Source organism: Polypterus senegalus, chromosome 6, assembly GCF_016835505.1.
Source record: "Polypterus senegalus isolate Bchr_013 chromosome 6, ASM1683550v1, whole genome shotgun sequence".
NCBI classification, from domain to species: domain Eukaryota; kingdom Metazoa; phylum Chordata; class Cladistia; order Polypteriformes; family Polypteridae; genus Polypterus; species Polypterus senegalus.
Window position 1 is genome coordinate 124,677,959 of NC_053159.1, and position 14,923 is coordinate 124,692,881.

General features: G+C 36.3%; 1 protein-coding gene across 4 annotated transcripts in view; it reads left to right on the forward strand.

The window, feature by feature from the left end:
- The window catches only part of specc1 (sperm antigen with calponin homology and coiled-coil domains 1), a 299,764-nt gene that overhangs the window by 80,841 nt on the left and 204,000 nt on the right, over positions 1-14,923 (forward strand). The gene's annotated exons all lie outside the window — the stretch shown is intronic.

Below are 14,923 nucleotides of genomic sequence, written 5' to 3' on the forward strand. Positions count from 1 at the left end.
GTCGATAATAAAGGCATCCAAGTCCTTCTGATTTCCTCTAGTACCCCAGGTGGCTGCAGAATAGTGCTCTTTGAGCAGGTTTGAGTGGAACATAGTGTGGCAATGGATTAATTCTGGGTACTTTTTAACACATCAAAGAGATAAACTTATAATCAGATCACTATGATATAATGTAAAGGAAAAGCAGATTAAAAAAATGGTTTTTAGAAGATTTTTAAAATGTTGCACAGGTGGAGTATTTCTATTGGTAAATTATTCCAAATTTTAGGTGCATAAAAACAGAATGCTGCCTCACCAGTTCTTTTATGCTTAGATCTAGGAATAATGAACAAACCAGAATTGTCAGATATAAGATTGAGATTTTTTTCCTTATGAGATGCAGGTAGAGGCAAGATTATTTAAAGCTTGATATACAAGTAGAGGTATTTTAAAATCGATTCTAAAGGACACTGGCAGCCAATGTAAATATATTAATATTGGGGATATTTGCTCATATTTTTTCCTTTTGGTTAAAATTCTTGCTGCTGCAGCCGATTTATGTCCTTTTTAGACAGTCCTGATAGGAGGGCTTTGCAGTAATCTAGTTGGCTAAAAACAAATGCATGTATTAATTTTTTGGCATCTTTAAATAAACTGCACAAAAAAATTAAAGGAACTTTGAAAATACATCAGATATCAATGGGAAAAAAATCCTGCTGGATATCTATACTGATATGGACTGGGTAATGTGTTAGGAACGAAAGGATGCCACATCGTTTGATGGAAATGAAAATTATCAACCTACAGAGTGCTAAATTCAAAGCCACCCCGAAAATCAAAGTGAAAAAGTGATACAGCAGGCTAGCAACTCAAAATTGTATTCAGTAGTTTGTATGGCCCCCCATATGCTTGTATGTATGCCTGACAATGTCGGGGCATACTCCTAATGAGACGACAGATGATGTCCTGGGGGATCTCCTCCCAGATCTGGTCCAGGGCATCACTGAGCTCCTGGACAGTCTGAGGTGCAACCTGGCAGCGTCAGATGGACCGAAAGATAATGCCCTAGAGGTGTTCTATTGGATTTAGGTCAGGCGAGCGTGGGGGCCAGTCAATGGTATCAGTTCCTTCATCCTCTCGTCACATGAGGCCAGGCATTGTCGTGCACCAGGAGGAACCCAGGACCTACTGTACCAGCATAATCTCTGACAATGGGTCCAAGGATTTCATCCCGATACCTAATGGCAGTCAAGGTGCCATTGTCTAGGCTGTAGAGGTCTGTGCGTCCCTCCATAGATATGCCTCCTCAGACCATCACTGACCCACCACCAAACCAGTCATGCTGAACGATGTTACAGGCACCATAACGTTCTCCACGGCTTCTCCAGACCCTTTCACGTCTGTCAAATGTACTCTGGGTGAACCTGCTCTCTATCTGTGAAAAGCACAGGGCACCAGTGGTGGACCTGCCAATTCTGGAATTCTATGGCAAATGCCAGTCGAGCTCCATGGTGCCAGGCAGTGAGCACAGGGCCCATTAGAGGATGTCGGGCCCTCAGGCCACCCTAATGAAGTCTGTTTCTGATTGTTTGGTCAGAGACTTTCACACCAGTGGCCTGCTGGAGGTCATTTTATAATGCTCTGTCAGTGCTCATCCTGTTGCTCCTTTCCAAAGGAGTAGATACTGGCCCTGCTGATGGGTTAAGGATCTTCTACGGCCATGTTCAGCTCTCCTAGAGTAACTGCCTGTCTCCTGGAATCTCCTCCATGCCCTTGAAACTGTGCTGGGAGAAACAGCAAACCTTCTGGCAATGGCATGTATTGATGTGCCATCCTGGAGAAGTTGGACTCACCTGTGGAACCTCTGTAGGGTCCAGATATCGCCTCATGCTACCAGTAGTGACACTGAGCGTAGCCAAATGCAAAACTAGTAGTCAGTGGCCTCCACCTGTTAAGCCATTTCTGTTTTGGGGGTCATCTCATTGTTGCCCCTCTAGTGCACCTGTTGTTAATTTCATTAACACTAAAGCAGCTGAAACTGATTAACAGCCCGCTCTGCTACTTAGCTGACCAGATCAATATCCCAGACGTTTCATTGACTTGATGCTATTCTGTGTATAAAAAGTCTTCCTTTAATTTTTTTGATGAGACTATTATAAGAGATTACACCCTTGCAGTGTTCCTTAGAAGGAAGAAAACAGTCTTGGTAATATTACTAATATGCAATCTGAAATTATGGTCGGAGTCAATAATAACACTTAAATTCTTGACTTCTGGTTTGATACACAGGGCCAGATGATGAATTCTGTTCCATAATGAGCGAATTTGTGTATATCCACATTGGGTTATTTTTGTTCCTGTATGCTTATTCTGTTGCAATATTAGAGTTGGCAGCAGTGATGTAACATGTATCTGGCCTCTTTTACTCTCATTCTTTAAAACCCCTTTCTCAGAGCCAAATTTCCACAGAAAAACTGCTGTCATTCATATCAGAGGGAATAATAAGTACTTTGGTGTTTTTGTTCCACAGTAACTGGAAGTTTCAGTATACAAAAGAATTCAGCTAGAGAGTCAGGTTCATGGCTGTGATTGAACTTTGCTTCATAATTAGCCGGACTCCCACTTGGAAATATCCAGTATAATTAGAGTGGGATGGAGACTGGGTCAGCAAAGGCCAGAAGAAGTGAGCATATGGAAAAAATTACTTGGCTCTGACCAAAAGGCTAAAAATCGGATAGCTTTGTGTGATGACAAAACTAGGTCTAGCAAATCTGGATCTTATGCTAGCTGTGCAGTCCTAGAAGCAACATCTATTAGGTACTAAAAACTGTACAAAAAAGCAACAGTATTAACATTTTTGCAAAGTGATTTATTTCCTTCTTTTCAAACTGCTACATTTAGATTTTATTTTTAAATGCATAAGGGTATGTTTGTACTCTGTGTTCCCCATACATTCTCCATATTTGTTTGGTAGCTTAATTGGCAACTCCAATTCAGCCCACAGTGTGTTTGTAAACATATGAAGATCCCGTGACAGACTGGCACTACCTTCAACCAGTGCTGCCAACACAGGCTGCCAACCTGAACTGGATTAAAGTGTTCAGGAAATGGACAAATAGTATGGCTCTTTTTTCCTTGCATCACATGACAATTATAAATTAAAGTATGTAAATCATTGGGAAATATAAACTCAAGCACATAAAACAGAAAGGACAGTATTAGAAACATAGTAGTGAGAACTGGATGTTCCCTGCAGAGTGCTTTTTTCTTTGGTTAGCTTAGAAAATGTTACTCTTTTTGTATGTTGAAACAAAATACTGCCAAACAGTGTCACCATGTGGTCAAAGGTAAAAAAAAGTTGTTCATTGAGTCAGTGTGGCAATTACATACTGAGAATATTTTATGCATGAGAATAGGAAGAGGCAGCTCTCCTAAAGCTAGTGGAAGCAACAGGGTGTAACTAGATTTATCAGAGTTGTTTATATTTGGTGAATCTTTTGAAGAATGTGACTTTTAGGACATTTGTTTCTTCATATCTATGATTAGGGTACTTGCAACTTAAGGTTCTTCTCAGTTTCATACAAGTAGCTAGTATCAAACTGAATGTTGAATGTTACTGTTCAAAGCCTTGGACACCAAAATTAGAAGTACATGATAATGGAGTTACTTCATGTGGGTTTACAGATGGCTGTAGAGTATATCAGGTGCACTGGATGACTGACACTGGGCTAGTTTTTAAAATAGCATTATTATTTGGAAAGTTGAAGTAACTTTATTGCCATTTGCAACATCAATGTATTTGAAATATTTACAGTTTTCTCTAAAGGTGAATAAAGAATATACACATACTTTATTATTTTATACACAACATACTGTCCAAACAGAGAAAAATTACATATAAAAAATTCCCACAAACAGAATACTGTAGCTCATAGATATCTCATGATAGTAAAAAGTTATTACACCTAGTAAATTCAGTCAAGGAATAAGCAATGTTTGCCAAGGCAACCAGTGCACTGTTCCTTGGAATAAGCTATTCAGAAACCAGTTCTTTTGGGGTCTTGGTTTCTCTCTGGCCTGCAACACCACAGGTGCTATTTGGTGTCTCACCAGGTGAACAGATTGATAAGGTTGCAGAGGAGCCTTGCTCCTACAATGGGCTATGTCAAGATACTTCAGTGAAGGAGGTTTTGTTTTAATAATGTATTCAACTTTTCTAATCACTGTCTGGTTTGTCCTTGTGGGTAGCAGCACCAAATAACACTGCCCAGTTAGAATACTGTCAACAGTGCCATGGTTGAAACTAACCGTTGCTTTTAAGTGAATGCCCTTTCTCTTTAAGCACCTCATATACTACAGACATCATGCGGTACTTAGAGAATTTTCTTCACAAGTACACTTTTGTTCTCTGTCCAGTTCAGTGTGTTGATGATATGCAGGCCAAGGATCTTCAAAGGAAACATTTATTAATTTTTTAAATAGAAGTTACTTGATCGTGGTATATATGGATTTGCTGTGGGAAATTGCATATACCCTAAAAACATGTTTTTATCTTTGTGAAACTCATACTGCTCTAGTTTAACAAGCAGAATGTTCTTCAGTACTCAACAGTATGTAACACCTCTTTCATGTGATTAATATGGGTCTGAAGATCTTTAGAGAAAAATTCAAATATCATAAATATTTGGATTAGGTTTTTTGTATACACATTTTGTTTCAATAAAAAATGATCAAGAACATGTTGTCAATATAAACTAAAACACATACTGTATACCCAAAAGATCATGAAAGATATCCTTTATAAACTGCAGGAGTATTAGCTAATCCATATGGCATTGCCCTATATTCGTAATGTCCACTAGACGTATTAAAAGCAGTCTTCCATTTATACCCTTCTCTAATTTGGCACTTTTGAGGTGTTATTCAGAAAAATAGAATAACTAGTGACTGACTTGGTATATAATTAAAAAATAAGGGTATACTTTATTTTTGTGGTAATTTTATTCAACTCCGTTATATCAATACATGGTTGTAGCCCTCCATTATTAATATATTGTTCCATATCCTCTTGTTCTGGTCAAGATAATGTATAAACTTTACCCTTACATAGAGGAGCTCCTGATAGTAATAATACAGTAGCTGATTAGCAGTCACAAGCGGGAACTACTTTCTTTGTAACAAACACATCTTCAAACTCCTCATATTCATTCAGAACACCAAAGTAATGTTATAGAATATAAGAAAATAAAGAGTCTTTAGGCTTTTTTTTAAACAAAATTAATTCCCCTGAACAGCATCCTTCTTTTCCCAATTTAATCAGGGAATATGCTTTTTCAAACAGGAAATATCCACAATAACCTGCAGTATCAAGAAGTTTAACATGTAAAATGTAATATATTCCTCATGTTGTGCCCTGGTTTTAAGGACAGGTGGCCTTTAAATGTATTGTAGCACTCCCCCCAACCCAATGGGCTCCCCATCTACAGAAAGCACTATTGTACTGTACATACTTAAGTTTCTTTATTTTTTGTTTATTAAGAACTTTAGAGCTAGTAAAGTTTTCTACAGCTCTTAATCTACTAAGACAGGCATATCATAATTGTCTATTGCCACTGGCAGTATAAAACATAACCACTTTGATTCTGAGAACTATTAATTGTAATTTAATAGATAGAACAAAACCAGCTAATGTATTATGGTACTAGTGTCACTGTAAGTGAAGGATAAATTCTGTCTGTACTGAGTATCTCATCTTAAATAAATGAAGAAAATGCAGAGCAGCATCTCACACATGTACGCACATACACACACACACACACACACACACACACACACACACACACACAGAATTCTGTGTTGCAGGTGGTAACCCATCATAGACTAGCTGTGAGCAAATGAGCAAACTCAAGAAGCTTAATAAATAGCTGAAGAACTTATTCATCTTGAACACATGAATTGAAAGACCACAATTAATAAGTTACTGTATGTGCCTTTTTCTATAAGAAAAAAATATATATATATTGTAAAGAGGAGACAAGGCAGAGTTAAAGAGTTGGGGAGCAACACCCTGGGTGAACCCTGTATATTATTTGACAGCATACAATCAAACGTGCAGAGATGTCTTTTCAGATTCTAGTTCAAGACAGAACTGAAGTAGGTGGGTGGCCATCTTTGTTATATACTGTAGGTCTTGGACAGAAAGAGGAGAACAATAAAAATGACATCAGCACTGGAGTGGCAGATAGGCTTCTGTTCGGCAAAAGGTGGAATTGAGAAGGCATTAGACAACAGCACCTGAGCCCCTAAGCTGTCCTCCATGCGCACATACTTGACTATATATAAAATCTTCTCTTATCCTGATGTTTGGGTTATTTGTGAAAGTAAGGCTATGGCCATGTCCAGACAACAACAGAGAAAGTGAAAGTGTTAATGTAGACTTTTGCTGATTTATGAACTTCTTTCATAAGTTGTGCAGATATCTTTATATTTCTGCTGATCTATCCCAAAAGCGAAACAAAGATCCCTCACTGAAAATACATTTAACTTGGCATCCCTTGGAGAAACGTCTTGTATCTTTTGCTCTCTCCTTGAAACCCCAGCGGCAATTTAAAAGGCACAGTCCTGAGAAACTGGTGGTGGGTGTTTTAGAAAAAAGCCCAATGGGTGTAGCCTTTGCAGCACAGGATTTCGCTGCCATTTTACTGCACAATTTTTTAGCGTATTGAGCCCAGATGAGTATTCCTGTTTGAGAATCATGTCTGGCCCTGATAGTCTATGGTTAGGGTAAATCTAGGTAACTTTGTCGGGAATATATAAAGAGATGCACCATTTTACATAGAAAATGAGATATGCATATTTTTACATATTATGTGTGGTTTTTATAAACAAAGACATATCACTAGTGTCTAAACAGTCTTGGAGTTCACTGATAGATTCTTAGGTCCATCCCTGGACTATACACAGTATGGGTAGATAGAATGTTGACTTAAGTTTGTTTTTATATATAGATAGGGCATGATAACTACTTGATTTGACTTATCAAAATTAGATTTACAAATAGTTTAGTAGTCATTATTAGTATTGTTGTAACACTTATCCAAGGTCTCATCACCTCTTGTGGGAAAGACAATGTTTTTTCTATAAACGTTTGTAAGCATCTCTTTATGGCACAAAGATTAACATCCCCATTGTTATATGTGCAGCATCTGGATACAAAATTAAATATTTAGTGATTATATCATATAGTTTCTGCAATGCTACATCCTCTTTTGTTAAAGGAGAAATGTAAACAGTGGTAAAAAATTATACACATCAGTTCCCTAGTGTATAATTGATTTTAAATAATATTTATATTTTTTCTTTATAAACCATAGGTACAAGTATAAAGAAAGCATGGTATTTAATTGCAAGAATTCAATGTGGGAAGCGCATGACTCAGATATTATATTAGTGTCCAGAAACCACAACTGACTGTCCAGTACTGCAGTTTCACCTTCCCAGGATATGTTGCAGAGGTTGGCTTCCTGGTCAGGTGTTTAAACCCTATAGCCAGCTGGTGTAATTGCCTTATCTGCAATCTGTGAGCTGAGCCTTGTTATATGTAAGGTTACAGTATATGACCTGTTCTATGATATTTTAAATCACTGTCACTAGTAAAGCAAGGACATTTTAGGCACAATTAACATAATTACTTTTTATGTTGTAGTATATTAATGGAGTAGCAAGAGAAGGACAGCTTACATTTTTGTTGGATAATCTAGTGGTTGAAGACTTAAAATAAGGATTCCAAAATGCCCTGTATATTGTTGGTTGGACTGCTATCTTTAGGGGAACACCTACTGTCAGATTATGCAACTATATACAGTATAAGAGAAATAGAAAAACATGCTTGAGAATATTATGCTTCATGTCTTCATAATATTCGTGGTGTGTATTTGGCCTTTTATGTATGGAGCAGATTGCATTTGGAAGATGTATCCATCTGGTGCAACAGAGCACCCCAGATACTATAACAGAATGCAGAATATCTAAACACCACATGTCACATGAAACGCAATAACTTGTTGGTTTCTCTGTATTCTTTAATTTTCTCTTAACCTTCAGCATTTCTATATTGAAAGAATGCAAGATTCATATGTACTGTTCATCTAAGGGTATTTAAAAATCTGTTAAGGCTGTCACATAAAAGGTGCATGTTTTATTTATTTAAACTAATCTTATTTAATTAATCACATTTTTTTAAAATGACCTCTGCTCACTATAGCTTGTACCTGCATCCTAACAATGTTTTCTTTTGTAAAATGCCACATATAGGCAATGATTTATTTTACTATTTCCAAACAAGTTAACGTTTATTCTATCATCCTTCTCATCCTTGTTCATTTTAGAGATGTGTGTCGTGCGTTGTCACTAGAGTTTATTTTTATTTTTCACTAGTCAAACTAGTTCTCAGGTATAATGTAATTTGCTTCATTTTGTCAATACGGTTACAACTGTGTGTTGTTTGCACTTATTATTTTAAACAGAAGGTGTCACTGAAGCACCAAAAAAAAGATTTTCATAAAGATTTTAACAGGAAAGCTTCAAAGCAGTAACACATATGTCAAAAGAATACCTTATTATACTTGAGGGTCATTGAAAGCAAAGTAAATGCATAAAGTTATACCTTCTGTTCTTTTTCAGATAAGCAGTGCTCCAAACAATTTACTAAGTAACGGTAATGGGAAGTAAGGGTTTCGATGTTACCTAGAAAACTCTAGAAGGCTTATCCTTAATGGGATGGGCAGGGTTGGGTCCAACACACATTTAAATTACTGCAGTGTGGACAACCAAGCTGTTCAATGATGTCAACTTTTTCATTTACAAACACTTGAAATATATGTATTATTTGTTTCTGCTAATTATTTTTGAAGAGTATCTTAATGTGCATGTCTGTTTGTGTGTGTGTGCATGTGGTTGCCAGCCCAAAATAAAACCAAAAAGGTCTAGGTAAAATAAATTGAGAAAATAAATAGAGTGGTTTACTAACTAAAAATAAATACACAAGATCTGACTATTTCAGATGGAGTGAAATAGAAAAATAACAAAATAAAAGATTAAAGCAATTCTGGGCCTAATATTGTGTCAAGGAGGGAAGGCAGACCACAAAGATGTAGCCTAAGGTCTAAACATGATCGTCAAAGTTAAAATCACAACTGAAGAATGAAGGCAAAAACAGAGCAAAGGATTTTAACAAAAAGGTTCAAGAAAATATTAGCAAGAAATTACGGTGAGATTTTGTTAGGTTATCCACAAACTTAGATAAGGCAAAGGTCAAGGCTGCTGTCTTATTATACATAATAGTTTGTGATGTCACGGGATGCGAGGCCCTGGATGTTACTCCATAGTAAACTCATGGCAACCCAGATGCAAACCCATAGAAAACTGCAACATCCATTAAATTCAAAATAGTGTCCCAAGAGAATGAAATAATAATATAATACCATTAAAACAGCTAAATGAAGAAAATGCCAAAATTGATTGTGACTTTGAAAAAGGTAAGGAAGATAAAAGTAGTTCATTAACAAGTGCCAAACATGACACTTAACTTTTAATAATGATGCATCCCTGTCTACCCTGAGATGGCTTGTCCACTTACTCACACCAAGAACTTCAAAATATACTCCTACATACCCAATATTTCTCATTCAACAAGTTGATCTTCCCTTTCCTTCTCCCTCCAGATGAGCTGCTGCCAGTGGCTTCACACCCAACACAGAGTCTTTTAATCTGACAATAGGAATAAGCAAGTCTCCACATTATGTAACTCCTGTGGCATTTCGTTCAGAGCACCCCTTGGCTCCAGGTGTCTCTTCATAATTGAACTCCAATTTAAAGGAGCAGGCAAAACTGTACATATTAGGATTTATGAAATTAAAATTGCATTCCTCCTTAGGTACATTTTTTTCAACTTTTGAAGTTTTTTTTTTTTTAACAATGGAGAAAAAACAACAACACCATTTATTTCTATAGCATATTTTCATACAAATAATATAGCTTAATATACTTTACAAGGTGTCATAGAAAAAGTTGAAAAAAAAAAACAAAGAAAATTAGGAACAGAGTAAGTGAAATACCAAAAATAGAAGATAATAATTAATCAATATGTGCTTACAAACCCAAATTTACATGTAGCTGAAAAAGAAGAGTCATTATATATAGATTTGTTATTAATTCTCTAATGATAAGTCCAATGCTTTAAGGGTGAGATAATGTAGAAGATAACAAGTTCTGCAGGGGTTCCAAGGTCAAAAGACTGGTCAGCTTCCACTGGAAATTCTGCCTGACATAAGTTTAATTAAGTAGTTCCTTATTGTTTTATTGTCCCATGCAAGTGAGAGTGGGTCAATTAAGTCTGTTATTTTTGCAATTAGATGTGTATTTATCAAAATCTATTTTTATGTTCCATTAAATGTTTGCCGTACCACCATTTTGTTTTCTGTCGGACAGCACCATATTGTGAGTCTGTCACTAGGACGCATCAGTCCTTCGTTAGAGCATAATTATGTCATGAACAGGATGGTATAAATCTGCTGTCAAAGTAACAAACTTCATCTGAAATAGTTGGTAGTAATGACTTTAGTGAATTAGGTTATAATCTTCGTGTACTAAAAACTTTAGCAAATCCCCTTAGACTTTGATTTTGAATAACTTTTGGGCTTTGGCAAGAATAATTTTGATGTTGTGATTATATGATATAATCAGTTTATAAGATCTATAATCTTATTATCTGTTTATAATTTAAAATTTGCTTAGTTTTTTTACTGGCAGAACAGTACAGGCCTGATAATAGACATGCAAAAGACAATATGTCTCTCTCCTGTAGAGTAATACCCAAGGAATAGTTATTTCAGTGGCACCATCTACTGTTTATCACACTGGAGTCTCTGCCAAGAAATGCAAACATTGGCATCCCTTACAGGTTATGGTCTAATTCTATTTTAATAATAGAGTCTTAGCCATTTTAGATCTAATTTTGCTGATGATTTTCCTTCCAGCAAAATGCAGTCCCTAGTTTTATATGTGTATTTTTTATATTATTATACAAAATAAATTGATAAAGTTCTCAGAGACACACAGAACCCTTGATGACCTCTATATGAAGAAGAAAGTCATGATTGACTGATGGTGCAGTAGGCAGCAAATGTTTCTTTGACATTTGCTATTAGTTCATTCCTGAATTGTGACTGATTTCACTAAACAGCTAGCTAATGTTCTTTACCTACAGTTTATTTTTTGTATAGCCCAAAATCACACAGGAAGTGCCGCAATGGGCTTTAACAGGCCCTGCCTTTTGACAGCCCCCCAGCCTTGACTCTCTGAGAAGACAAGGAAAAACTCCCAATAAAAACCTTGTAGGGAAAATGGAAGAAACCTGGAAAGGCAGTTCAAAGAGAGACCCCTTTCCAGGTAGGTTGGGCGTGCAGTAGGTGTCAAAAGTAGGGGGTCAATACAATACAATATACACAACAGAACAATTCCTTAAGACAGCATAATAAAAATTTTAGAATTACGGTTTAACAGTAGATGATATGACATAATTAGGTTTGGATATTTTTAGAGTCCTGGAGACCTCATTCATCTAGCTGCATCTCCATTTGGCCATGCCACGGCTGAAACATTGCTCCGATGAAAGGACCTCTCTTTCCCATGATTCCTGTGATCCTCCATCAGGGATGACTTTACCATAGGCAGGCAAACAACTTGGCAGGTGGGCCGTGGCACCAATGGCCACATTTGGGTACCGAGAAAAGAAACAGAATAGGTGAGGGTTAGTATTCAAATATAATTATCATGTTACTTATGTTATAGTGCTAATGACTAACAACAGAGATGCAGTATGTACAGTTAATCAGCAGCTCTAGTCAGGATATGCTAAACTGAAGTAGTGAGTCTTCAGCCGGGATTTAAAGGCTGAGACCGAGGGGCATCTCTTATGGAAGCAGGAAGACCATTCCACAGTTTAGGGGCCCTGTAACTAAAAGCTCGACCTCCCACTGTTATTTTATTAATCCTTGGAATCCTAAGCAGACCGGCATCTTGAGATCTTAATGTGCTCAGGTTTGTAAGTCATGATAAGTTCAGACAAGTAAGCGGACCTTGGCGTTTAATGCTTTATATGTTAAAAGGAGGATTTTGAAATCTGCCCTAAATTTAACTGGGAGCCAGTGTAAAGATTTAAGAACTGGGGTTATGTGTTCATATTTTCTTGTTCTTGTAATAATTCTTGCAGCGGCATTTTGGATTAACTGGAGGCTGTATAGAGAACAGTTTGAACAGCCAGTGAACACCGCATTGCAGTAGTCAATCCTACTAGAGATAAATGCATGAATTAATTTCTCACAATCCTGTTTATTTAGAAAGCGCCTTAATTTCCTAATATTTTAAGATGGAAAAACAGGTTTTGGACGACTTTGTAATATGCGCTTTAAATGACATGCTAGAGTCAAAGATAACACCTAGATTGCGGGCTGATTCAGTAAAATTAATTGGGATTCCAACTGAGTTAAATGGCGACAAAATATTGCTGTGATCAGCGTCATTCCCTCCAACAATTAACATCTCTGTTTTATCTGTATTTAAAGACAAGTAGTTCTCATTCATCCATTCCTTTAATTCACTAACACAACTAATTAAAGACAACATCGGAGAAACTTCATTTGATTTAAATGAAAGGTATAACTGGGTGTCATCTGCATACGAGTGAAAATTAACATTATGTTTCCTAATGAGAGATCCCAGTGGAAGCATGTAAAGTGAAAACAGTAAAGGTCCCAGTACTGAGCCCTGCGGGACACCATATTCAACTTCTGTGTATAATGATGGAGTACTGTCAGCATATTTCTGTACATATTGGAATCGATTTGATAAATAAGAACTGAACCAAGCGAGCACGGGGCCTGTAAGTCCAACATCGTTTTCTAGCCTGTGCAGTAAAATAGAATGGTCAATGGTGTCAAACGCTGCACTTAAGTCCAACAACATACCTAGTATATATAAGATCAAATGAAAGACCTCTAAGCCATACATTTCTTTCTCAAACAGCATACAATGTTGGACTTGCAAAAAAAAGAAAAAAAATCAGAACCAGGGAAATTTCGACAGTTAAAACCCAAATCTGACTGCTAGTCATAAAGCTTTCACCTGAAAAAGTGATCTTCCACTAGCATCCTCTTGTCACCCACATTCTCACACAGAATGAAAAATGCAACATGTTAAAACTGGATATTGTATACTAATGTACCAGTAGTTCTAAAAATAAGTGCAGTTACAGGCATTTATCAGGGAGGTACAAAGACCTTCCTTCAACCTGCCTGCTTATCACCGTGGATAAGGTGTCTATGGCTTTATTGTTTCTGTTTATTTTAAATGGCTTCATGTGAAATGTGTTAAACAAGGAAACAAGACTTTGCACTTCTATTTCATTCTGATGTGCTTTGAGAGCTGCATTATTTTTGTATCCTTAGCTTGGACTATTTAAGCATAGCAGAAAATGTGCGTTTTCATTTTCCATAGGTGACATAGGTGACAAGAATATGAATTGTTTATTAATTATTAAGTAATTTAAAAAGTATACGTATATTACACAGTATAAAAAGGATTTCATCATTCTATTCAACAAGTTGTTACTGCATACATTTTTAATTTCCCTTAAATAAAATTCTTACAATAAATAAATAAAATTTTTACAAGCATTTACAGTACATCATAATTTCATAGGTATTTAAGCAATGAAAATGCATTGTTACACCAACTGATGGAAATGATTCATGAAAACAACCTAACAGTGACAAAGCTTGATAAAACATTGAAATATTGGAAAATAATTCTTAGTTTTTAGCTCCATTTTTAATTATGTCTATTATAGAGAAGTCCACAAGATAAAGTTTTTAGCTCCATTTTTAATTATGTCTATTATAGAGAAGTCCACAAGATAACTATCAGTGAGGCATTAACAGAAGAATAATTGTTCAGATAAATGCTAAATTTAAATGTAGTCCCTGCATTTTATTTGTTTGTTGGCATTTGGCTTTTTTGTTTAGTTTTCTTTATGTGTTATGATGATTGTTTGCTTCACAGGAATTTGAATTTCCCCAAAACAAAATTCTTTAATAAATTGGTGTGCAGGGGCACAGTGGCAGACAGGTCATTTTCTTACTCTGTTTTTTGTGAGGAGACACATAGCATCAGATCCAGCACTCTGTCACTCTTCTCTTCTGCTGTTTCTGTCACCCTATTACCCTAGTAGAGGGGTTAAATGTAATTTGGTGTCACATCTCCTGCATCAGAACAGCATTCTATGTTCACTTAACTGTAGCTGAACAGCACTTTTGATGCCAGAGCTCAGATATGATTTTTGACTAACCCACTGCTTTCAGTTCAGATTTTAAAACGATTTTAAACTGTTTCTTCTAATCATATGCTGTGTTTCTGGTGCCTAACATATTCCTGCTGAAAGAAGGAATGAAAAAACACAAAAGGAAAGAGTACTATATATTGTTCACAATCTCATCTGGCAGTTTGCCAGCTCGCTTTTTCTTATTTAAAAACAACAAAATGCGATTATATGCAATGAACACTGTTTACCGGTAAAACAACAATTTGGTTTGCATGAACCATAAGATTGAATAATATTATTAGAGGTGTTAGATGCAGAACCCTACCTAAAGTGCCACATCAGTTTATATTCAGACTTGAAGATCTCATGGCTTTTTGCAGGCATAAATATTTCAGAAACATGCATAGTGGATGAAAGGAGGATAAAAATAAATCAGTGCATGCAGCCAGCTTCTTACATGGAGTTACTTTCTTGTTTGCCTCCCAAAAGCTAGGCTAGGATAAAAGATAAAGGCCATATTAATCCACAAGGCTTGAGCTATCAGATTTTCTTAGTTCCCCCCACACC